This window comes from Myodes glareolus, chromosome 12 (assembly GCF_982192425.1).
Source record: "Myodes glareolus chromosome 12, mMyoGla1.1, whole genome shotgun sequence".
NCBI lineage: Eukaryota > Metazoa > Chordata > Mammalia > Rodentia > Cricetidae > Myodes > Myodes glareolus.
In genome coordinates, this window is record NC_142037.1 from 61,905,832 (window position 1) to 61,933,302 (window position 27,471).

The window sequence follows — 27,471 nt, forward strand, 5'->3', positions numbered from 1 at the left end:
TTAATATTTAATTTAATGCCTACTCTCGTATTTTAAGTCTAAATGGTCTTATAATAAATAATAAAAATGAAATTGCAAATCTGACGAAAGGTTGGGAATTCCATGAAGTCGACAAAAGTATTGCTCAACTCCCTGCCACAAAATCAGTGGCTGAAGCAGAGTTGAGCCAGTCAGCAACGGAAGAGACAAATCAGCAAGAACAACAGCAGAGTTTCCAGAGGTAGCGCCACAAGCCAAAGACCTGTCCCAGCACAAGCTGTAACATCTGTGAATAACTTCACAACAGTTGTGTCTTTCTGGCCATGGCATCTCAGATAAGCCTAAGCAACAACCCCTTCACAGGGGACCCGGGCTGAGCTACCAGAACCCAGGCTGTTTCCACCGAAAGCTGGTTGGAGGCAGATGAGCTCCTTACTGGGTACATATTTGAAAATAAAATCTGTGTTTTACTAGATATAAGAGCAATCAAAAATATTTGTGTGACTATTTTTTAAGACAAGGCCCCTCACTCAAACCTTCTCATAGGAGGAAGAGAACCAATCACACTTTGCTCAGCGTTTTTAAGTGGGGTCGTTTAAAAGTCCTTTTTCTCTCCAGAACTAGTTCTGCTCAGACACGGAGGTGGGACAGACTTCCTCTCCCACATTTCTCGAAGAGCTTCCAATGAACCCATCTAAGGTATATGAATATTATAACCAGAGTAATTCTGCTATCTGGTGGCAAAACACAAAAACAACAGGAGCAAGGGATGGAACTGAGTACCAAAGACTGAGGCTAAACTCTTAGTGCATTTCTTAAAAATGGTTCCTTTTCTAACTTGAACAGAGAACAAATGTTGCAAAGGAATTGTTGCTAACAGGGGGAGTACAGAAAGTGAAAGGCTGGGATAATACTTGGGACAGTGTGTTCAGTGCCGCTGGAATATTCCTGATCAGAGTGTGCTCAGTGCTGCTGGGATATTCCTGAGCATAGCGCGTTCAGGGATGTTTGGATATTCCTGATCAGAGTGCTGTTGGGAACGCTACATTCTACTTAGAGAAATATTTAGGCCACTGAGACTTCCTACCACCAATAAAGTAGAACTTCCACGCACAATCCTGTTGTCACAAGGATAAACTGAGGATTTGGCACTGTAATATAAATTCTTCCTCTGAGACAGGATCACGCACAATGAGCTTCAGAGCCAAAAGGAATCATAAGGATCATCTAAACTGCTTCCTCATTTTACAAGCAAAAAAAGAGGAATTTGGGAATAGGTAACTGGTCTGAGACTATTCCACTTGTTAGGGTTAAACAAAACCTCTAAACTCTCAGACTCCAACCGAAGACCAACTGTATCCCTTCCGTTCTCTTCACTGAAGAAAATAACAGCAGCGTTAGCAAAGAGAAACTGCATCAGAGTTCGCGCCCCTTAGAAGTTCTGCTCTCTGAAAACCACCAAGTGGCTGTACCAACAGTAAGCTTGTCATGGTGCACTGTTGGGAGCAGTGAACCCCCAGATCCTGAATTTCTTGTAAATAACTTGTTTTCCTCTGCTTTGAGGTAGCCTGCACCTGCTCTGAGCACCAGACCCTCAGGAGTTCCTGGTGTCAGGGGAGTGGTTTCTGGATCGTTTGGCTGGGGCGTGGCTATCAGTTAAGGATCCCTATATCAGCTGCCCCTGGACACAATAAAGGGGGCATTCTTGGGGCATTCCTGTTTCAAGGATGACCCGTATCTCTGTCTGTGTGTCTTTGTGTGTTTCGATCTCCAGCCCCTTGCCTGGTTCACGAACTGTATGGTGGCGCATAGAGCACAGACGGGCGTAGTGCCCTACAGTGCTCCAAACTCAGAAGTAATTTGAACCTTAACCCCAAAAGAGCACCTGGATGGGCTCTCAGGAAGTCAGCTTGGGTTTGTCATTCCTCCTTTCCTCCTACGGCCAGGGAGCCATGGTATAGAATAGCCTACACAATGGGTCTCAAAGGATGGATGCAAGGCCAGCACCAGCTTCAACTGGGAACTTGTTAGAAATACACATTCTTGGGTTGGAGCCCACACCTTCCGAACAAAAAGCTCTGAAAATGGAGCCCCAAACTGGTTTAACAATCTGTTCGGGGGATTTGAATGAACACTATGGTATAAGAACCATTAGTCTATCCAATCAATGTGCCTTAGTAGATAATGAGAGGTTTCTGCCATTTTTAGAAATGCCAGTTTGCTTGACTTTTATAGTCTGTGCATGAAGCTCTAAAGGACCTGAACAAACCCTTCCTCACAATAATTGTTTCTACTCGTTAATGGCAGCGCATTCAAAGTTAAAGTCATTTTTATCTTACTTTGATTTGTTTTACTTGATTGTCCAAAATAATAAATTTTTCGACCAATGCAGAAATAAATGATCATGAAAGAGGATTTAACCCGGAACACAGAGCCCAGCAGAAGAGTCATCCACATTTCCTTCTCTTTGTCGCTCTTTCTTTCTTCTTCACCTGTGATCCAATCTCTGCCAAGCCACAGACCTCTTGCCAACCCACTGATTCTCTTGCCCTTAGGAAGCATTGTTTGCATGGCCCCTCAGCCTTATGTCCCCACAACTGCCACATCACCCCTCTTCCCTCCAGCTTTAAACTGTCATCATTGACAAGTTTTTGGTAGCAAATTTAGCTCTGATGTCACCATCAAAAGATCGAGTGGTTATATTATCTGCAAGAAACTTTAACTTGGAACAGTTCAGTACAGAGGAGACTGGGGAGTCAGGTGAATTACTTGCTGCTGTCTAGTTCTCTCAATGAAGTTAAGGTGGATATATTTCCTAGTATGCACATTTCTCCTTGAATCCAGCATTTTTAGCCTTCAAAGGCATGTCAAACTTCATTTTTAACAGTTGTATAGCTATTCTGCTCAGATTAGGTTCACTAAAAATACTTCCTGAGCCTGTTTTTTTTTTTTTTGCATTTTCATCCCAACTTTGTTGAGAATAACCAGAATCCTAAATTACATCTGAAACCTTCTTTGAGGTTATCTTCAAGATCCTGGCCCTATACTACCAACAAAACATCATTTATAACCATTTTTTTTCTGCATTTCAACACTTTTACAAAGTTATAGCTTCCTTTATTACCTAGAACAAGTCATGTACTCAGGGCCAGGGAGGAATTTTGTCCTTCTGGTCCTTACCCTACAGAGGAAGGGAGAGTCAGTACACAAAATAAGTAATGACATAGCATGCATGTAACAGCAAAAGTTGAAGAGAAAACCAAGCATAAGTGGAAGAGATGGTGTAGAGGGAACGGTCATGGAGGGTCACTCAAAAAGAGACATTTTAATATCCCTTGAAGCTCATTCATCTCACCTGAATGTCACACATTTGCCTCACAACATTAACTCCTTTGTCTCAGCTGATCTCTAAGGGTCCCTAAAAGCCAGTTGCTATTAGATGACTCAGAAAACATATGCTTTTCTGTATATCCCAGAATGTTCTAGACGTTAACACTTGGCTTAAAAGTTTGTCTTTTCATGAATTTGCCTTCACTTCCTAAAAATTAATAATATCTTAGATATTGACAAAACAACAGCAGTACCTAGTGTGCGTTCAAAACCAGGAAAAAATGGGATTGTCACCCCTGAGAACTGTTTGTTTCCTCACACAAGAAAATACCATGAAAGTTACTATTAGAAAATTTGTTTTGCCCTTCGGTGCCCTTACCTGCTGGAAGAAAAATATTGGTGTTTATTATTATTATTATTACAGTCAGCTTCACAATCTAGTAAGAACTCAGCAATAAAATATAAAATGGCCACATGGGTAGGGAAGAAAAATTATGGGAGAAAAGCAGGATGACCCTTGAAAGCAGCTTTACAAAGAATAGTCTTCACCTTTCTGTTCCAGCCTGAACCAGGAAAGACACAATTTATTTACCCAGAGCACCTCACGTCAGATATAATGTCTGCATTTTTCAGGGGACATCTTTTTAATGCCATTTTATGGCTTGGTTCACACAAGAACAGTGAGTTCAAGTAATTTGGCCAAGGTCACATGCCAAGAAAATCTAGGTTTGCCTGTTTTAAAACTATAGAATTGATTGTTTTCTTTTCTTGTGATACCAAAATCCATTGTTTCTGTCTTTATTTCTCTCTCAATTTATGGCTGGAAAAAAAAAGCCTTCTTAACATTTATGGACTGCTTTTACATTTTGGTCACTGTACAAATTGCTTGACAGATAATATAATTTGTCATTGTAAAACGCCCAGCGAAATGAGCCATTTTTATCTGGAAGGGCAAACAATGAAATGTTGCACAAACAGGAGGCAAAACAAACAGCAGCGGCAACGTGCTACAGATCCAAATGGCACTTTTCAGTAAACTTAGCATCCTCACAAGCAAAGCCTGAGGAGTTACTCAGCTTCGTTCAGAGAAAACATCCAGTAATGAATCCAAAAGTTGAGCGGTCACCTTGAACTAGTTATTTTTCAACACTGTGGCCAAAATACCTTAACAGTCCAAAGGAGGAAAGACTTACTTACTTGGGCTCATGGTCTCCCAAGGTTCCTCTCCATCATGGCTGAGAAGGCAAAGCATGCAAGTTCATTGGTGGCAGTGAGAGTCTGTGGTGAAGACCGCTTGTACTGTGGCCGGTCAAGGAGCAGAGACTGAAAACCCTGGAAGCCGGTCAGGATCACTCTTCAAAGTGCTAATGACCTGATTCCACCAGGTGGGGCCACCTCTGAAGTCTCCATGGCACTACCAGGTGTACAACAAGCACGGAAAGTGTGCCCGCGCATTTCAAGTTCACTATAACACATTCTAGAACCCATGGGGTGATTAACTTTGGTATACATTGGTTTGGGGATGATGAAAAACTTGGGTTTTTTTCTATCAACTTAGCATTTTTTTTAAATTATGACTTCTGATTGTTTTATTATGCTAAATTGGAGTGTCTGTCCATTTCTGAATTCTCTCCCTTAGCTTTTCTTCAACAACAACAACAAAAAATTTCTTTTGTCCCCCCTAAGATAAACCAATACTCCTTAGTATAAAAATTTAACAGGATATTTGTCAAAACATAGAAAATAACATTAAATAAGGTGCTTGGAACATCTCAGTCAGTGAAGTGCCTGCCATACAAATATGATACCTGAGTTCAGATCCCCAAGTCCCCTGTAAGGTTGGATGTGGTGGCATGCACCTATAATCCCAGCTCTATGAGGGCAGAAGCAGGGACATCCCCAGGGTCCCAGAGTTGACTGGTGAGATCCAGGTTCAGGGAAAGCCTTGTCTTCTTGATAGAAGAAGAGAGCCAACCTCTGGTCTCACATGTATGTGCCCAAACAAATGTGTGCACATCCACATGAACACATGCACATACCCAAAATGCACATGCACACAAGCACACAAACAATTTTTTAAAATAAAACACAGATAATGAAAATGAAAATTTTCATTTTAGAATGAAAAATTAAATGGCACCCATTCATGAGATCTGAAGAGAGTAAGATTAGCAGTTCTCGTATATGTTTCTCATCTTTTCGGACAAAGGGCAGAAAGCATTTTCTTTTTTAAATTGACTCTTTAGGTCAGTGTAACGGATGAAAAAAAGGTACACATACCAGAGAAGTCTTCAGAAAGCAAACACACCTAATACTATGACTTCCCTATGGGCTTTGGATTTAATGATTCATCAGGACCTTCCCAGTGAGGTAGTGTTGGAACTGGACCCTGCAGCCAGGCTGAGGCCAAATCAACCAACACTGAGCTCCGTCCTCCAACTTCCCGCTGCTGGGAGTTAGGAGACATTATTTAACCTTTCTGGTCTCAGATACCTCATCTGATGAGCAGAACAATTGAATGAATATAAACGAATTACTTAGAATAATCTGAGACAGGTAAACTATAATCCTCCTTCTGGTTCTGGAGAACTTTTTCCTAACAATCCTTAAGCTTTCTTTCCATGATGGTCTACATTCCTTCTCCTGTAAGAATGTGTTTTGCTTTCTTAAAATCTTCTGTGAGATTCTCATATGCAGTTAGCTAAGAGGAAGGCGATCACCACTCTCCCCGCGTTCTTTGCACTTGAGGTCAGGCTCTTGCAGAAGGTACCGAGACTTCCAGGCAGCCCTCTCCATCAATCTGTAAGCTTCTCAAGGCTTCAGTACTTTTTTCCCCATCAGTACGCCCTTCTGTGTTCAGCTATTCACAGTGCTTTGCATGTAGCCAGATTGGTTTTGTTTTCAGGCTGTTGTCTTGTTACATTGTCAGCTTTTTGCTTTGTTTTTCCGTTGGCTCTGGCTTTGGGCTTACGCCTTTCTACGTCTCTTCCATCATGCTGAGGATTTCCCACATTCCTCTAGGAGTGGCTTCTCCCTCACTTCTGAACTCATCGTTGCTCTCCGGCCAGTCCACTGCCTTAAGAATGAAACCTTTCCCAGCTGCCTGGGCAACAGTCTGATGAGACACAGCTGTGAGTGCTTGCCCATTTTACAACTGAGACAGAAAATGAGCTCTCTGTCATAAAAACCATCCCACCTCTGCCCAGAATGGAAGCTTCTCCAGAGTAAACACTAAGCCTTTTTGGTTTTTGGTTTTTTTGGTTTTTTTTTCTTGATCAGACACATAGTTATTCTAATTAATCTACTATGCAAATTGTTGTCGTCAAAAATAGAAGGCTTGGAAATGCTTTCTACATATCTCTCGGCTAAACACACATGTCCTAATCACTTTTTTTTAAACAAGCTATTGGATGTTTTCTCCGTGCCACGCACTGTGCTCCATCCATGTGAGCCCTGAATTCGTGGTACTAAGGAATGTAAAAGGGTACTGAGTTGCATGGTAGAATCCCCATGGATGGACTCGGCTTACATATGTGTAGTTACCTCCTGCTTCCCAAACCCACCGTCCTTCTCATCTGCTCCAGAGAATGTCGGATCAAACCATCTGACGAGACTAATATAAAAGCCAGATAATGGATGCAAGTGTTTCACATGCTTTATGAGAACATTACAGTTATGAAATTGATAAGACATGCATCCTACTCCCGTGATCCTACAATCTCACTGAGAAGGAAATACAGTAAGAAGACAAACCACAGTACAAGATGGCATGGGCTAAGCCAGAAGGGGCAAATAGGTACCAACCTAGAGAGATTGCAAGGAGAAAACCCTGTGCTTTGAAATACAAAAGATTAAGACTTTATTCTAAATCCCTGTTTGCTGTCTACTTATAAAGATTTAAGTTGTGAAGATACTAGTTTTTCTTCTGGGAATGAATTTTCAACCAGGAGTTGGAGCAACTAATTTAGGATCAGGTACTCTATCCTGGTTCATTTTATCCTTCCACACCTCTTCCAGCGGCGGCATAGCAAGAGTTATTTCCCCCCAGTTCTGACGTAGAAAGAATAGGAGAAAATGCAAGAAAGGTGCTCTTTGATCGCCGTGCACATCAATTACAGGTAATAAATCCCCCTGGGGTGGCACTCAGACAGAATCTCAAAAACACATGGACTTTTCCTATTAGAAAATATAAACCAAGTAGTGACTATTTGTTGTTTAGATTATTCTGTGAGTAATGCAACCTAAAAAACAAGCTAGCATTGAAGGATGTATCATTTTTAATCTCAGCGCTTTTAGCTGCTTGCCAACACCAGATAGAGTATCTTATTGCAATAATTCAAGGATTTCTCTATTAGTTTCTCTAAGCCCTTAAAGCAAACGAAGCTCTTATGATATAAAACACCTTCTTTCTCTATTTTTTTTACCTCTGCTCTCAAGCCTAAATGCATTTCAGGGTAGAATTTTAAATGAACTAGATAAATGAAATTCTCTCTAACTGTATTAATTTTTGACACTCTTTTTATGATTCTTTTTAAAAAGGACATAGAAATGGATTGTAACTCTGGCCTCTGTACAGTCATGATGAATAGCAGGCTACAAATAATGCTTTCTTCAAACTTTTGAAAGAGCAATTTAGATTTTTAATCTCTTCAGTGGGTTTACAAATACCCTACGCTGATAGCTGACCAAGGAGCTGGAAGTGAGAGATTCCTTAAACAAAGAAAATGAGTCTGATACTGACGGAAGCATTTTCATATATTCTTCTCCTCACTGTGTAACCTTTTGTTCCCATCACAAATATCCACGCATAGTCTTATCTCTGACCTTGAAGGACGGTACAGCCGTCTCGAGTCGTCTTTTAAGATCGCAGATGACCTTCAGCTGCTATCACCGAGCTCCACTGACCTGCCTCGGTGATTTGCTCCCACAAAATACATATGCGGAACAGTGCCGGTGTGTGCAGTAGGGGTAAGTGAATTATTTACAAAAATTTGAGTTGACACCTTTTATCAAATGTGGAAAGATGAAGACAAAACAGCTGCTATTGCTGTCGTAAGCAATCTGCTGGTGATTGAATAAAAGTGTCAAGAAAATGGCTGCTTGATGGCCTTTTGTTCTCCCTCATCCAGCTTGATGTTAGTTTGAGCTGTCAGTTAGGAATCACGGCAGTGTGATTTATCAATAGACGGAGTGACCTTCTATTTTCGCTAGCACTAGAAGACAGCTCCCTCTACTGCGAAAACACAACACTTCTCACCTTGCCATTTACGGCATGTGATTGGCTTGGGTTTGCCAAAAGCAACTCACTCGGAGGATAATTACGGCTTTTCCCATTTTGTCTTGTGTCGACGGCCTCCACCCACTTCCTAAAAATTAGCACATATCCAAAAAGGACATTTTAAGCATATTTCTATACCTTCCAGCAAAAATAATTTAGAAAATCAGCATTTGAGATGAAATGCTTCCTCCTTGCTAATTAAACTGCAGAATACAGAAACATTATCTGTGATAGCAAACTGAATCTTTAAACTGTGTTTGACTTGTATTGACATGAATAGCCCATCTGCATTAACTCAAATTATTTTATAATCACTATAGAAAGATTTGAAGTTACTTCTGTCATAATACTGGAACCACCTCAGGGAAAGATAGTATTATCAATCAAGGTTGGGGAGTCTTGAGAGATAGGAAGCTGTAGGGACCACGATTTTGCAAATGAATTATTATCCTATAGGATGTCGTACATGCACTTATTAAAAGCTGGGCTTTCAATTTAACAGGTATTTGTTCGATTGGAAACACAAATGATGTAAGTATGTATTATGAGAAAACAATATTCCAGTTTTCACTGAAAAAGAAACATTAAAATTAATTAAGAGAACTCAGGTGTCATAATGTGATTTCCAGTAGCTCCTAATGTTAGTGCTCAGATCGAATTTGCTGTAACGTGATTTAAATTCTCATTCTTTTGAAAAACTGTTACCTGGGCATGGTTTCAAATATATCTAGATAGAGATATATGTTTTTAACCTGAGGTTTTTGTTTCATAACACACTTTCATTTTTGACTTCCTATCTCAAATGCGTAAATCAGGTATAGAAAATCATTATCTATTGTTTTGTTGACTGTAGCAGCTTCAATTCCTTTAAAGCTGTTCTGTGGAAATACACAGTTACTCATTCTCTCTTCGTGTGCTTTTCATTGACCTGTAATGAAGGAAGACTGGATGGGAATCTCTGAAAAGCTGTGCCTCATGAGTCCCCGACATTTCCACTGTACCAAGTTCCCCGTACACCTTTCTTTACTTAAACAGCCACACGGTCCCTCTGCCCTGAGTTACAGAATCCCCCACACGTGCAAACTCGGGGTCCTCAGCTCTTGCTTGAGCCTAGCTTTTTACTTCTCAGCCCTGACACACACACACACCATGACTTGTTCATAGGAGCTCTGCAGCAAAGTTGAATAATATGTAAATTTTATGTTGTAATGAATTAGGTCCTAAGATCTTTAAAGGTCAGACACCTGGTATAATACATCACATTTTTTAATATCAACTACAAAATAACTGTAATAAATTTTTCCAACACCACATCCTCACACGCTGTTACCCACAAGGAAGCACCAAAGGAAATGTGTCATTTGTCAAAACATGCAGGAAACGTGGCATCTGCACGGGGCACTTTAAAAGTAAGTTGGGTTAGAAATAGCTTCCTGTGTGCTGTTCCTGTGTTTAAACAAAGAAAGGCCGGCAGGTGCTTACTAGACTCCTCTTGTTCTTGTCAACAAGATAAAAATAATTAGTATTCTAGGACATGTGATAAAAAAGACTTTAGTCAAAGGATATTGTGGAATTTATAAGGCAAAGAGCTTTAATTCTCTTTAGGGGAAACTTCAACAGGAATGATTCATCTCAGCTTGGAGGAGCAAGTAGGATACTGGAAAAAAAAAATAGTTATCTGGGTGGCAGAAATTTGATAGTTGCTATTAAAAAAAGATATGTATTTCTCTTACAGAGCTATTTGCAAGCTTCAATTACACATCTCTATTAACAGAAATGCCTATTACCAACAGAAGGGAAAGAGATTTACCTACAAACAAAACAGACTATGGGGATTTTTTTTAAAGTGGAAACTCACATTAATATTAGCTCTCATTACTGTCTACCGGCACATCCCTAGTCTCTGACAGTGTGTCGTGTTAACTTCAGACACGAGCGAAATGAATGTGTTAAGCTTTCTAGACTTTCTAGTGTGGCGGGGGCGGGGGTCTTTGTTGCTATCTTTAATGTTACTGGGGATCTGCCTTTAAAATATCATTGTACATGGAAGTTATATTATATATGTAATTTCTGTTCGTCAATGCATTTTTCTGACGCAATTTAAGTTGTATTTGAGGAAACGGTCTCATAATTATTCATTTAAATAATATTCGTGCTTAAAATCTGAGTGTATTTAGGAAAGGCTGTGATCATTTAAACACCAATTTCATTCTTCCAACCTCGTCGAAGATGGTTTTATGAGCACATCCATGTGGCATCAGCCAGGAGTCACGAAGTGAAGCAGGAACATTGTCCAGGTCATTAGGAGGCACCCTGAGAGTAAAACCAGTGAAGTCAGCAGAGCTTCAGTGTTTGATGGCTCTGGAAATTTTCCAAAATCCCATGTTCCCAGAATATTCATAACCTTTATAGCCAGACCCGAAATAGACTTCCTAAGCTGGGGGCAATGTGTTAGCATAAATGTCTCCTCCGCCAAGCAAGCTGAACACCTCTGTTCTTGATCCCAACAAATCCAACACAGAACTCCTCAGACACACCTAAGGAAGTCAAGAGTCAGACAGTGAACATTTTGGTGTTTTAATTAACCTAGTCATCATGGTCAAAGGACAAAGAAACAATGCAAAGAAAGACAATGTATAGCACTCAAAGGAAGAAATGTCAATAATCCTAAATACACGTTTCAAATTATAGCACACCTGGCCAAGCATGTAATAAGGACAAAGCTAGCTCCTCCAGTGTAGATTTCTTGACTTTTTGAAAATCACTGTGGTGGTATGACTCATTCATTCTCTCGTTTAACAAAGACTTATTTAGTGCTGAATTTGCTCCTCCCTCTAGGCAGTTGGCTCTTGGCCCACGGTGACACCCCATGAGTGTGGCCTGCCTATCTCCAACCTGGCCCAGCTCCAACCATTCTCTGAGAGAACTCACAGCGGCATTCCTCCTCTTTCCGAGATGTCGAGGCTTCATATGAAATGTCCCTTGTAGTCTCATATATTTGAACACTTGGTCCCAAGGTAGTGTTCCTGTTTGGGGACATCTCGAACCCTTTAGGAGGTGGTTGCTTATTGGAGAAGATATATCATTAATGGTGGGCTTAGAGGTTTTATAGATTGGCCCATTTGCTGTTCTGTCTTTCATCCTGCTTGTGGGTCCAGTGGCCTGATTCTGCTTCCACTCCCTTTCATGATGGACTGTATCCCCTTTGGGGATAAACCTATATAAGGCCTTCATTTCTGAAGCAGCTTTTGTGTGAGTATCTATTGCAGCAACAGAAAACAAACGAATACACTATGGGATCTAATAGAAATAAAAATAATTTATCAGGAAGAAGTGTGCTCAATTTGGCAGTGTGTACGCTAAGATAGAATGACACAGATAAGATTAGCATGGCGCCTGTGCAAGGATGACACGCACACTCAGAAAGCAGTCCATATTTGGAAGCTGGGCAGGGGTGGCACACACCTTTAATTGCAGCACTCGAAAGACAGAAGCAGGCGGATCTCTGAGTTCAAGACAAGCCTGGTCTACAGAATGCGTTCCAGGGTAATCAGGACTACAGAAAGAAACACTGTCTTGACAGAAAAACAAAGAAAAAAAGTAAAATATATATTCTTAATAGTTATCACCCTGATGTATATACAGGGAAAATGGTCAACATCACATGGGCATCACTAATTAGAGAAATGGAGTCTAAAACCACTTTATTCACCTTTTCACTCCAGGTAAAATGCCTATTAGACAAAAGAACAATGATACCAGGCACCACTGAGGGTTGGACAATAAAGAACCTTACACACTGTGGATAGACATGCAAGTTGCCACAGACATTATGAACAAGTTTTGAAAATCCCTCCCCCAAAGGAGTAGAAGTACCATATGATACTGCAACTATATCCAAAAGAAATGAAATCGGTGGGGGCTGGGGAGATGGGTCAGTGGTTAAGAACACTGGCTGCTCTTCCAGAGGACCCGGATTCGATTCCCAGAATCCACTAGACAGTGCACAACTGCCTGTAACTCCAGTTCCAGGGGATCCAACACCCTCATACAGTCATGCATGCAGGCAAAAATATAAGTACACATGGAATAGAAATAAATGATAAAAAAGAAACCTGTTTTTTTAAAAAAAGAAATCAGCATGTCTAAAAGATAAATGCATTTTCCGGTCACTCCATCAGTATTCACAATAGCCAGGACATGGGGTAGACTTAAATGTCTACCAACTGATGAACCGATAGAGAAATATGGCATGCACCCATGGGTGAGTAGTACTAGCTATGAAAAGACTGAAATCTGGCTGGGAGATGGCTCAATGGTTAAAGTACTTGCACTATAAGGTTGAGAACTTTAGTTCAGATCCTCAGAACACGCATAGATGTTGGATGGGCCTGGAGACTCCCTTATGATTCTAGCTTTAAAAGATAGAATTGGGGGATCTTCAAAATATACTGGCTAGAGGGTATAGTCATAAACACTGGCTCTGGGTTTGATAGAGAGAACCTGCCTCAATGAATGGATGATTCCTGACATTAATCTCAGCCAACACACACATACACACACACACACACACACACACACTTCACCCGCACACATGCAAAAGCATATATACATACATCCATAAAATGCACTAAAAATGGGAGAAAAAGAAAAGAGATGAAATTATGTGATGCCCATAATGTAAGGGGGAGGGGGAAGGAAGCCCCCAAACAGAAAGACAAATGATACTTGACTGGATTCATCTGTTGGCTCCAAAAGAGCTGATAACATAAAAGTCAGAAATCAACTAGTAGTTACCAGAGTCTATGAAGGATAGTGGTAGGTGGGGATGGATAAAGATGGTTCAAACACAAAATTAGAAACACACACAGGTGCTCTACTGAATGTAGCTGATAATATTATGCTGTATATATGGACAAGAACTGGGAAAGAGACTTTCTATTCTTCTCACAACAAAGACGTAATAAATACTCAAGATGATGGATATGTTTTGTATTCTAATTTAACCATTCTCTAACTTGCCCATGTATCAAACGTCTCACTGCACCACGTGAATTGGAACATGTACTATGTGTCAACTAAAAACTTCCATACACTTTTCTGGGGATCCAGTCTTATCCATTCATATAGCTGCTCTGACGTTACCATAGGCTTGATTACAGCAGAGACTTAATGGCTTACAAAGTCAAAATATTAACTTCTAGCCCATCACAAAAAATTTTTACAGATTGTTGATTTGAATTATAGACTCTTTCTTTCTTTCTTTCTTTCTTTCTTTCTTTCTTTCTTTCTTTCTTTCTTTTATTTCCTGCCTTGTGCCTATGTATTTTTCATCAAATCTAGGTTGGTCTTCAACTATGTATGGATAAATAGCTTAGAATGAGAGCCATAAAATTATTACGTCGGTCACAAACATTTACTTTCAGCACTTACTAAGTTTTAGTTAGTGTTCTCCAGGTCTTTAAACTGTAAGTCCACCCAGTCCTCACCACAGTTCTGAATCATAAAGACGTCTTCACTCTGAATCCTATGGTCACCGCTCACCCAGGAGTGTGACTGAAGCTACAGAGGGACACAGAATCCTTACGAAGATACTTTTAAAAACCGGGTTTTTTTTTTAAATTTTTTTTAAAAACACTCTTCCCCAATGCACTCAGTTCAACTTTGCCGTCTCTGTGCCACAGACTCCTGAAAACCTGGAATTACTATCTGAGCCAGCACAACAAGATAAGAAATCAAGTTCTGGGGGCTAAGGAGATGGCTCAGTGGTTAAGAGCACTGGCTGCTCTTCCAGAGGTCTTGAGTTCAATTCCCAGCAACCACATGGTGGCTCACAACCATCTACAATAAGATCTGGTGCCCTCCTGGCGTGCGGGCATACATGGAGGCAGAATGTTGTATACATAATAATTAAATAAATCTTTAAAAAAAAATCAAGTTCTTCCGCTTCATCTGGTAGTACAGGGTCGCAGCTCACATATCCAGCTCTGGCCATGTCATGCTTCTCTACCGCCATCTCACTTGATCAAGCTTCAAGTCCACTGTGCTGGGCTGCTGCAGGAAAGCATGGCTGCATTCTGTGCTCTTAGTCTGGATTTCCCACTAGAGTGTTCACTCACTCTCCTGGACCCCACACCTCCCATATCTGTCTTCCTTAGTCCATTCCTCATCTATTTATCCCCTTGTGAAAGTAAAATTCAATATTTGGAAATTTTGGTTAAAACCAGTCTAGGAGTTGCTCTAAACATTTTAGATGAGACGAACATTTAAAACAGTAGACTTTGGTTTAAATGCAACATCATGAGGTTGGCCTTGTTTAATCAGTTGTAAGCCTTAAGTAAAACACATTGCCTCCCTGAGCATGAGAGACCTCTGCTCCCCAAACTACTCTTTCCTGGGTTTATACCCTGAAGGTCTTCATTGCAGGGTTCAGAGCTGATAGTCCCCATAATTGAGGAGTCAGCTATTTAAACTAAATTTCTCTGAATAAAAGCGCACACACACAGACACACACACTCATATAGACACACAAATTCATACAGATATACAGGCACACACACAGACACACACACACACAGACACACACAGACACACACAGACACTCACACACACAAACACACACAGAGATACTCATACATAGACTAGACATACACAGAGACACTCACACACACAAGCACACACAGAGACACCCACAGACACACGCACACAGATGCCCACAGACACACATATAAATACACACACGCAAACACACAAACACACACATAGATATACACACACAGACACACATATACAGACAAACACCTGCAGATACACAGACACACACAGAGACATACAAACAAATGCAGACACACAGACATACCTGTAGACACATACAGAAACACATGCAGACACACAGACACCCACAGACATACCTGTAAACACACACACAAACACATGCGGACACACAGATACACACACAGGCACACAGACACTCACAAACACACAGAGACACAAGGACACCCAGAGACACAGAGACACACACATAAACACATGCAGACACACAGACACACAGGCACACACAGAGACACACACACAGATTTTGTTGTTTCCCTCCTCCGTTGGAGAACCCAATGCATACCTCAGACTCTTCCTCTGCCCATCTTTCTAATCCATTTGAATGCCACCTCTGCACGCATTCCATGTGCAAGCTGCATAAGATAGCATGGAGTTGCCCAAATGCCAGGGTTCTCCCTGGGCACTGACTCTGCCTTTGCTCCACACTGTGCTTCTGTTCACTGAAACAGGCGCTGCAGAGTACACAGCCTCTGGCTTCCTCAGCATATGAAGCCAACCCTAAATCCTTATTAAATCGTACACAAACTATTGTGAGGATTCTCTGTCTAAGTCTGTTAGGTTTCTTATGTTCAGTGACCTCCCACCCGACGCCAAAGGCCATTACTTACACACTTTTCCGGCATTCATTTAGGGCCCCATTGCCACCCAGCATGGATGCAGTGTGTATTCTTCTCTGGATGTACCCAAACAGGAAACCCTAAGGCCGAAAAGTGGGCCAGAAGTTCTCAAACTGTGGACTGACTGAGAAGTCAAGGACAGTGGCACTGGGTTTTGATTCTACTGCATGGACTGGCTTTGTGGGAGCCTCGTTTGTTTGGATGCTCACCTTTATAGACCCGGATGCGGGGGGGGGGGGGGGGGGGGGGGGGGGGGGGGGGGCGGGGGAGGGAGAACCTTGAACTTCCCACGGGGCAGGGAGCCCTGACTGCTCTTAGGACTGGAGAGGGAGGGGGAGGGGGGAGGGAAATGGGAGGTGGTGGAAATTTTTAATAAATAAATAAAAGAAAAAAATGACCTCTGCAGATCCTTTCCTCCATGTCTCTACAGCCCCTCTATAGAATCGCTGAATCACGAGGGCACTTTCAGTTTTCATTTTGTTTTGTTTTTTCTTGTTTTTTTTTCTTCTTATGTATTCTTCCACAGAAAGAATCCATGCAGACCAGTAACTACCAGTTCAGTGTGGGAACAACAGTAAAATGCAAGCTCCATCACTGTAGGGAGTTTTTGTTTTTGTTTTGTTGGATGCTTTCTTCCTGGTGCTTGCTTTGGCGGGGTGGGGAGGCATCAATACACATAAGGAAGCCAGAAAACTGTAAAATTCCTTAGCATAATGTCTGCCACATGGAAGCATAGGGTAGTTATTATTATTATTCGTATAAAGAAAAAAATAAGAGTAATAAAAGTGAATTTTACAGAAAACATAGATACACGGTTGCCAGATTATGAGGAGGTCTCTGTCATGCAGAGATATCTAAGCTTTTTCTTAAGACGAGAAGAAACTTTTGGAAAATCTTAAACAATGGCTAAAACAGTGTGGGTTACATTTTAAGATCTTTCCATGGTGTGAAAATCGACTAGGAGTGGAATTATGAAAACTCAGAGCAATAAAGAGTAGGAGGCTGGGGGCTGGAGAGATGGCTCAGTGGTTGAGAGCACTGACCACTCTGCCAGAGGTTCCAAGCTCAGTTCCCAGCACATAGATGGCCGCTCACAACCTTGTAACGCCAGTCCCGGGAAGTCTGATACCTTCCAGTCTCCTTAGGCTGTTTCTACATGGTGCACAGAAATACATGCATGCAGAACACACAAACACATAAAATAAAAAAAAAATGAAGCAAACTTTCAAAGTAGGTGGCAGTTTGGAAAGGGTCTTTAAACAGTGAAAGCTGGCAGAAGTAACTGAGCAACTAAAGAAGAAATGAAAACCACAAGAAGAGAAAATGCAGAGTGGGTAGAAAAATCTTACTGATACTTTGCAAATGGTTTACCAAGAAAACCCATGTGATCTTCTATTCTACTGGTGATTTAAAATGAGAAGAGGTCACCTTTGTTTGCTAGCTCAAGGCCTGGCCTTGAATTCATGATCTCAAGAGGAAAAAGGAAAAAGAAAATGTAGTATGTATAAACTTTTAATTGTGTATAATTTTAGCTTATATGTTTATACATTGTTCTACAGACTACCTTCTGATCCCCTTTAAATAAACTGCGATTCTCCACCCAGGATTTTTCCAATCATGCCCTCATTATGTCCCATTAGTTAGTGACAATGACATTGCTGCATAGTGACTTCATGAAACAATATGAGTTTACAGCAGAAGAAAAGTATAATTACAAGCATAAACTATGGCTGCTGTCAAGACAACAGACATTACCACAGAAGCTTTGCATATATTGCAGAAATAGGTTAGGTCTATGCTACCTGAAATCATTGTGAACTTTGAGTGTTTTCTCCACAAATAATTCACCTAAAACTTATTTCATCTTTTTAAACAAATAAACTAGATGAATCACCCTGCATTCTTCTTTTCTAGCTCTCTTCTTCCCTGACTCATGCCCCCATACTACTAAAAGGTGCTGGGAAAGTGTACTAAAAGCTATTGGAAGAACACTATTAGTACAAACTAGGTTGCATTTAATAAAACAAAAGTGTGACAATGTATCATGAATAGAAACCTATAAGCTTATACAGAGTCCGAGAATAATCATCCAGCATCTACAGAGTGTGATGATTCATCTACCATCTGCTAAAGTCTCAGCCATATCAATTTTTTAATTGGTAGAGGTTTAGTCATAGAAATTCTAACTAGAATATTCTGCCTAGAATGATAGATCCCAGACACAGAGATCCCTAGCAGAGAAATGTGTTCAGAGGTGCTCAGCCACTGTAATGGAAGGAGATGCAGTAGAGATCCATGGCTATTTGCTGAACTAGTACAGACGAAATCTAAGGTTACCTACCACGTAGAGGCTTTCAGATCTACAGAACACTCATGCACACACCTTAAAAACATTGTCACTGCAAAAATAATAAATAATAAATAATCTTCAAATTTTTTCTTGTGTGTGTGTATACTAATATCTATATATTTAAAATTAAGTCAATGTAAGGGGTATGTTTAAACATATGTATGTACATGATGTGTAGATTCTTGTGTGTTTTCTATATTTACATCAGTATTAGAAAGGGTATGCACATATATAAAATAAATTTATGATTTATAAATGTTCCAGAGCCTTTAGTTATACATTACCCTACAAAAATAGTATGAAGAAAATATATTTAGGAGCCTGAATTTTTAATTGTGTTAGAAAAATCTTTCCCTGTTTTCCAGACCCTAAGAAAACACTACGAAAGTTGCTCTCATGGGTCCTAATACGAGGAGATACTCAATTTACATACTATATACTTTCAAAAATATTTTCTATTTGTATAATCATTTATATAAACTCTAGCATGTGTTTTTGTAATTATTGAAGATTCTTGCAAACCAGAAACTAAGCGGTTTAGTCCCACCAAAGACAGGAACATACTCTCCCCGTGTTGAGTAGCAGAATTATTCCTATATTCCTCCCCTTCACCAGTACAGGATCTGCATCTGTGATAAACAGTACCCTCTTTGAAGAGTGAGTTTGTCGTGTTTACCAAAACGTGAGGTCTAATTTCTGTTAAAATATTTTTCAATATTTTTAATGAATTTTAATAAAGGTTTATCAGGCACTTGTTATGGTGCAGAACTTTTATTAAATTCTGTGATCCATAAAACGTTTTTTTTTTTTTTGAATGACACATAGTTTAGTTTTTCATTTAGAGGCTATAAAAGTGTTCACAAAAGTTATGTTGGGAAAAAAAAGTGATTGAAAGCGCTAAAACACTGTACAGAATATAAAATCCTTTCATAGACTTTTTATGACACATGAAACATGAGTCTTAAAGGTTTAATGTTACTGACTTTTATACAAGGCTTTTTAATTCTTGATTCCAGTTATGGTTCTGCAAATGAACTGTGACATTAAAAGGAATCCGGCTGGAACTGCCTGGGCTTGCTTTCTAGACTGGCCATCAGAGGCTTGCGTGGAGACCCACCCCCTCTCTCTTGCTAGATGAGCTCCTACTGGCCATCAGAGGCTTGCCCTGAGACCTACTCCGCCCACAGCTGATTAACACTCCCTTGCTTTTGCAGAACAGAGGAGTGCGCCTGCCAGACAGAGTCCCTCCTACCTAAACTCGGTATTAATGTTGGGGAGGTCGGGGGATTGCTCTGAGCAAATATGAAGTGTGAAGGGTGACTATGCCTTCATCCTTGTTTCCCTAATGCGCTACACCATTTACGGCTGTAATTGCAGTGCTGCCTTGGTGAACTACAGAACCAGCGTTGCTGTCTGTCCCATTAAAATAATGGATAGAAATTCACTTGGACTCTACCTTTGGGGATTTTGAGTTAGCCTGCTGACCTGAATCCTGCGCAGAAGACAAATTAATGACTTTTGTTAATGTATTAGATTAGGTCAAATGAAGCAACCATTTTTTTTTTTTTTGGTACGTTAAAACAATAGGAACTTCCAATTAATTCCAAGATGATCTAAGCAGGGACATATTTCAAAAGTGGTGGATTATTTTAAGGGGAAAAAGAGGACCGTAGATGGTGAATATGATCAATACAATGATCCAATATGAGTTTAGACTAGACGTCAGAATAACTTGCTGCATTTAAAATATGTTGTGTAGTACCTGAACATTCCACCACTCTTGCCGTGTGTAAGCTGCATTCTCACTGCTTACTTTCCTAGAGGAATCACACTGTGATCAATTTCTACCTGCTGATATCGTGCTACGACGTTTACTCAGGAAAACAAATGCCTGTAGAAGAAGTCGTCATAGAAAGGAATAAAAATTGCATGGTTTTTTTAAAAAGCATATACATGCCTTACAGTCTAGACAGCACTATTTTTTTCTGGAGCCCACCAAGAGAGCATTCACAGTCGTGGCCGTAAATGATGTGGTACACTGTTAAAGAAATAGTACTTATTCAAACTTCAAATGCACAGTTAGTAATCTGTGTACCTTTCCAATATTAATCACCAGTAGTATACTCCAAAATGGTGAAACCAGATGCCTATGCCATAGCAGGTAGTCATAGCTCATCTACCTATTTTAATAAAGATTCCTCTTCTTATTTCAAAATCATTTTAAAGCGAAAAGGACTAGCCTGGGATTTTTCAGAACGAATCACAGCTTAATAGCCTTTGTGTAACCAAAACAATGGTCCAATACACTAAATCCTATTTCCTTGTAGTCTTTGACCTTCTAATGTGAATCATATAATTCTAATTTACCGAAATAATGAAATAGTTTCTTTGTGCATGTTAGCAGTAAATATTTTAAACTAAAAGTGCATAAATTTTATGGTTTTTTAAAATGTACTTCAGAAGTTATTGAAAGATATATTTTGGTACATTACTGTATAGTACATTATAAGCATATTTTCATTAACTTCCATGACTTTATGTATCATCTATTTGTAACTTGGTTTATTGTAAGCACTGTCTGTGAGACATTAAGACTGCATTTCAGCCAGAAGCTTCTGTGGCAAGACTATACATGAAGACAGATTTGCTGTTCTCTTATGTATTCTAAATTAATAAACTTTTACTCAATTGCTAAATGATTTCTATGCTATATGGTCTTTGAATATTACTTCTCTATCTATTACCCAAGAGATGCGAAATACAAAATTCACAGTACTAAGTCGTCCTCTAAAGCGAAGAGCTAACAAGCAAAAATCCTCCCTGACACTCAGGAAACCATGAGAAATCTGCCTGCCCAAAGGGAGAAGGCTCGGGAATTTATAGATAGAAATCTCAGCAAGGCAGTGGGTAAAGAAGAGACGTTGCTATTATAGAAATGTTAAAGACATTTTTACAACTATCAAGCATCACTAATTTACAAAGGACAAAAAATAAGCTAAGTTGTCAATGGGGATTGCTCATTTGCTCCTGGCTCCCTAGACCAGAAATAATCACACAGAAACTTTATTAATCACAACACTGCTTGGCCAGTGACTCTAGCATAGCCCTAGCTAGCTCTTACATCTTGAATTAACTATTAGTTATTAGTTTTATGTTTTACCACGAGGCTTGTGGTTTACCTGTAAGGTTCTCTGGCTTCTGTCTCCTTTGGTGACTGCAAGGCATTTCTCTGACTCTGTCTTCTTTCTCTATCTCTTCTTGGAATTCCCGCCGTGCTCTATTCTGCACTGCAATAGACCCAAATCAGACTCTTTATTAACCAATAAAAGCAACACATGTACAGAGGGACTTCCCACACCGCCAAAGAATTTTCAAACCTCTCTTTGAAAGCTGTTTCTGAACAGCTGGTATTTTCTAAAAATCATGCTTTAATCGTTTAATTTTGACAGTCATTGCATATTTTTCTTCTTTGGGATCATTTTTGTGTGTCTAGAGCTTACTCCGTCTTTATCTGTACATTGTGAGGAGTATAAAGGTTCTAAGACACATGTGCTGCTCACACTACAGGTAGTGTAGGGAATCAGGTGATCTCTATATTCTAGCCCCATCAGCAAGTACAACAGAAATGGTGGCTCCACAGGCCAGAAGAGATCGGGTTCCTTGGGACACTGCTTGAAAAAAGCTGTGCAGAGAGACCCCTAAACTGCTTTGGAACCTGTACGAAGTGCCTCACATAACCTAGTGACGTTAACTCACTGGTGTTTCTCTAGTTCTTTGTGACTGCAGCACAGTCTGACTTGTCTTGGTGACAATCTGCAGACAAGCCTTGATAACTTCGCACCATCTCAATTTCTCCCTCTTACACTCTCACCACCTAAAGTCAATCAATCCATTGGCCTCTCTTGCATGACTGGTCTACATTCAACCCTTCAGCTGCTATAGATAGGGTACTACTATAGCTTAGTACTATCATGGTACTAAGATAATAACGTAGATTCTGGACGGGGTCCCTTTCTAATTTCTCAGTATAAGCCTCCCCACATGTCTAGATTGTCCGCCTGTGTCTTGAGTCTAACTGCGCCATTCACCTGCTTGTGTGTCACGGTCATCTCCTCTAATACCTTTCTGAGTATCTACCATAGAAGAAGCCTCATATTCCTTGAATACCTCAGATTGCTCACACCTCTCCCTTTGTGTCTGACATTGACTCTGACTCGACAGTCTGCTCCTCTTTCTCAGCTTGGCAACCCCTTGTGATAATGGACTTCCTGGATGTGTCCAAACAGGATGGAGTGAACCACAGCCACCACTCCCCCTCTGCTATAACACCACCAACGACGGGTGTTTGCTGAGTGCTTATTTTCTTCTCAGGCACTTAGACACTTTCTACATAGATTATTCATTTAATTATTACACACACACACACACACACAGTTAAATGGCCACCAAGTCTGTATCCATTTTATTAATGAAGAAGTAAAACCTTCGGGTGAACAGGCTGCATGCAACTAAGAAGTGATAAAATAAGAACTGTAAACTTTTGGACGGTTTGATTCACGATTTGTGCTTCCAATCACTGTCCTTCCCAATTCCCATTCAGGTGAAAAATTCCTTGGCCCAGCGCACTATCTTCCTCTGCAGCTCCCTTTCCAACGTTTCCTCTTATACAGTCAATAACTAGCTACATTAGGCACACTTACCATGCTTCTCCCACTCTGGGAAGACCCTTTCTTATTTGTCCAGTTCCCTGACTTTGTCAGGCCCAGCACATCCTTTTCTCAATCCCCGAATTGAATGACCGCCTCGCTCACAGCTTCCCACACATGTTTACTTGTCGCATGGGTTACCCTGTGCAGTAACCACCAGTGAACTGGCTTTCTTAACAATGAAGAGCTATTTCATTTCAGAAACTGGCATTTCTGTTTGTCTCTACCTAAAGTTTTGGCATCCAGGAAATGCTCAACAAATGTTTTTAATGAGTGGATAAGTGAATAACATAGATTTTATTAATCACAGTTTATCATTATTAAAAAGTTTGTATTCTAAATTGTTAAATAAAGATCATTTTGTCCCTTTTTAACAACTTTCTGATAAAAGATTCAATTTGTAAGTTATATGATCCTATTCAATATTATACTTCTCTATTCATTATTTGTTTCATTCATATGAATGAGTAATGATATATATATATATATATATATATATATATATATATATATTTTACTTTTATGCAGGCTGCTTGGGTTAGTCAAGAACGAGATGCACTTGCTTGGGGTAGTTGACTGCTAGGGGTGGACAGGGGACATTGTGACTTTCCCAGTGAACAGAGACTCATTTCACAAGATTCCTGAGGAATGCTGAGCTAGCTTTCTGCCCACCCAATAACAATCCTCCTGTTTACCAGAACACAGTCCTGCCTGGGGTGGGCCCAGGCTATCTTTTAGCACATAGTCAGCAGCACTGCCATTTTGGGAGCCCATTTGGAACTAACATATGTGACACAAAATGAGATTTTAAAAAAAAAGTTTAGGGTTTCTGTGGGCAGACAGTACAGGAGTCACCCTGGTCACTAATGGGTGAGTTATAAGATTTTCAATCAGCAAAATAAAGGTAAGCATAATATATCTTGTCAGGACCCATTGTCCAAATTCCCTTCACTCCATGTTTCTAAAAGAAAGTAAAGATACTGATGGACTAAATTACCTAAATACCAAGAGATTGATATGAACTATTTAAAAAAAAAAACAAGAATTTTCTATTGATGAAGAATTTTTTTTGAGAAACTATTGTATGTAATACTGTTAATAACACAAATTAAAATAATAAGTGATCTCTGCCTTTGGAGAGTTTAATATTCCATTAAATAAATTATGTTTATAAGGTTGGGGCAGATATTGGTGATAGAAGATATGACCAATATACTTAAGGCTCTGGTTCAATATCTTGTGCCAAAGAGAGAGAGGAGAGATAACACGAGAAGAGAAGGGAGAGGAGAGGAGAGGGAAGAAGGAAGAGAAAGAAGGGAAGGAAGGAAAGATGGGGGAAGGAGAGGTAGAGAAAGGGAAGGAGGAAGGGGAATGTTAATCGTGAGACATTTGATCGGATCTTAGATAAGGTCCAGAAACATTATACTGGTAAAGAAACGAATCCAAAAAAAAAAAAATTCTCAGCTAAGTTCAAGTGACATCACACGTGAGAAGATGACATACAACTCTTTGAGAGAGTAAAGGGAAGCTGGAGCCAGACGGATAAGGCACAAAGGGACTTTAAAGGGTGTGTATGCTACATTAGCTTAAATTAACACATTCGCTCATTTCCGTCATTAACAGCAAAACAGTAGCATGTGCACCGACCGCCATGAGAGCACTTGACGTCTGTGACATAGGAACAAATTAATTAATTGGACATTAGGTTGAATAGAACCATTAAACCCAAAGTATGACTTGGGAGTTTCCAGGTCTTTCTGCTTAATGTACAATCCTCTGCAAATGAGTTAAATAGCCTATAAGCTGGCAGTGACTGCCCATATCCCACAAGCGACTGGGTTTTAGATTGTAACCTTGGTTACATAGGGAGCTCACAGATCTACTGGAGGTAAAAAGTCATAACCTAACAACTCCCTAATTCATAGAGACCAAAGGGAAAGCAAATGATAATGGTGAAACAGATCAAGTCAGCAAAAATACTTGAAATTTTTCAGACTTCCTTCGGCAAAAAGTGAACAAGTGAATTAAATGGTTGGTAAATATGTCTGGGTTGCAGCGCAGCAAGGAGAATAGCAGCTCATTGTTTGCAATTAAAGCTCAGCTAAATGATCTTTGGACACAGGGATAATTTTTTGCACAACAATAAACACCAACAAGGGATTTGTAGAGAAAAATTGCCTAACAGCATTTTTTAAAGAATTAATGCATATTCAATATTGATCTTGATTTGTGCATGTTAAACTGTGCCTCCTCAAGTAAAATATTCTTGAAGAAGTCAATAACGCACCATAATTTCATATGACACTAATAAAATAAGGCAAATGACAATTCATTTTTGTTCACTTGTCTATGACTCTAATGGATGGATAAATTTTGTTAAAAGAGGAAGCAGCCACTTGGTGCATAGTAGGCACATTTGTAAAAAGATTGTGATTGATTTTTTTTCCGAGTCACTTTCTTACTAGAGAAAGTGAAACAATCAATCTCTTGGAATTCTTTCCAGAAAAGTGTTTTTATAGTTGTTGAATTATGTTATGAATTCCAGAGGACCGAAGCCACATGTATTAGTGCTTTGTCTTGTTCCCGAGATGTAATAACAAATGGGACTGCAAATAAAGACCAAAGAGACTAAAAATCTCCTAAGCATTCCCATTATAATACTTCATATGTAACACAGCTCATTCTAGGACTTGAAATTACTGAAATGAGTAACACCATCCCTACGTCCCTGTACTCAAGGGATGTTAGTATGAAGGACGAAATGGCCAAACAGTAACAAAGGTATGAGAAATCTTAGCTTCCAGGAAAAACACACAACGAATAAGAACGATGTTCAATTTAGCCAAATTTCCCACTGTTTATTCTTTATGAGAAGACAATGAATTATAAGAATTTAAGATGTACAGCAGCTGCTTTGTAGAAAGAAAGACAACGATGAATCTAAAGACAGCTGAACTCAATCTTCTTACAGGCCTTTTTCCTACTTCGGATTCAGATTCTACACTTACTCTTAAGTTAACTTTTTGACAATGCTAGCAACCCATGTCGGCTAAACTCCAGCCCTCCAATCCAGGAGTTCCTTGGGCAGTGAGAATTCTTCTCTCTGAGGCCCATGTTCTGGGAAAATGCTATGTGGCAATGACCTGGACGGGGCTGATAGAATAGTAGGTCAGTTGTCAAGAGCTGTTTTCAGAATTGTTTCAGAATTGTGTCACAATAGAAGTTAAAACCAAAAAGAAAAAAGAAAAAAAAGAAGGGCCAGCCACTTCTCACTTTACTGCAGGTTTCTAGAAGAGTATCTAAGCCATTTAGCTATTCAAATTAGTAAATCCTTTTATCACCAAATGAAAACATCTAATTTTAAATTGACAAGAGACCTAAGCATGAAAACCAGATGTTTTGGAGCATTTTTGAGAAAATTTAGATGAAAAAAGTCTTTGCGACATTAGCCGGGCACAGTGATGCCCAACTTTAACCCCAACACTTGGGAGGCAAAGGCAAAGGCAGGTCTCTGTGGGTTGAAGGCCAGTCTGGTCTACAAAGTGAATTCCAGGACAGTCCGAGATGCACAGTGAGACCTGCAGCCCGCTGGAACGTCCGCAGAAGCAGGTCATGGTTGAATGGGGCTCTAGGCCCACCAGCCAGCTCCCGGCATGCAGCTGCGGCCTGTGCTGTTTGCTCTGCTGGGAAATCGAGAGCACGGGACAGCAGTGCTGCCCACAGGCTACAAGCACAGAGGTTGAACTGGGCAAGACACGAGGTGGCAGATGCAGAGGGCAGGGAGGAGCAGAGCACCCAGAAACTCGCATTGAACCTGTCCCTGAATGTCCTGCCTAGCTGCGACATCACCCTGACTCTGGGCAACAGCAGGATGTCTGAGACTAGTCTCAGCAATGGTCCGGTATTTATGAGACTTCAGAAACCAATGACTTGTTGTAATTTTGTATGCAAAGCTATCTGGGAGGAGAGAGAGAGAGAGAGAGAGAGAGAGAGAGAGAGAGAGAGAGAGAGAGAGAGAGAGAGAGAGAGAGAGAGAGAGAGAGAGAGAGAGAGAGAGAGAGAGAGAGAGAAACACAGTGCAGTTTCCAAGCCACTATGAGGAACGAATATTCGATGAAGAGAAAGATACAGGAACAGAGCGTGCAGGGGTGGGGGAAGTGGGGGTGTGAGGGAGTGGGAAACACGACATGGAAGGACGGACATGTCGTTGTCAAGCAGGCCTCCAGGGTGCTGTACGGCAGTCTGTAACTTGCTCTCCGACTCAGCTCTGAACACACCGATTGCCCTGGTTCTGAGCAATGACCGCATGTTTAAGAGGAAGAATGGTTCATTTTCTGGATTGGACCTCCAAAAGACCACGATGGTCCATGCTGCCCC

At 40.3% G+C, this 27,471-nt stretch overlaps 1 non-coding gene across 1 annotated transcript; it reads left to right on the forward strand.

The window, feature by feature from the left end:
- Window positions 1-11,922: 11,922 nt before the first annotated feature.
- Window positions 11,923-12,028, forward strand: LOC125392507 (U6 spliceosomal RNA). The gene has a single exon (XR_007229564.3). It is a non-coding gene; the product is annotated as a U6 spliceosomal RNA (small nuclear RNA).
- Window positions 12,029-27,471: the final 15,443 nt, after the last annotated feature.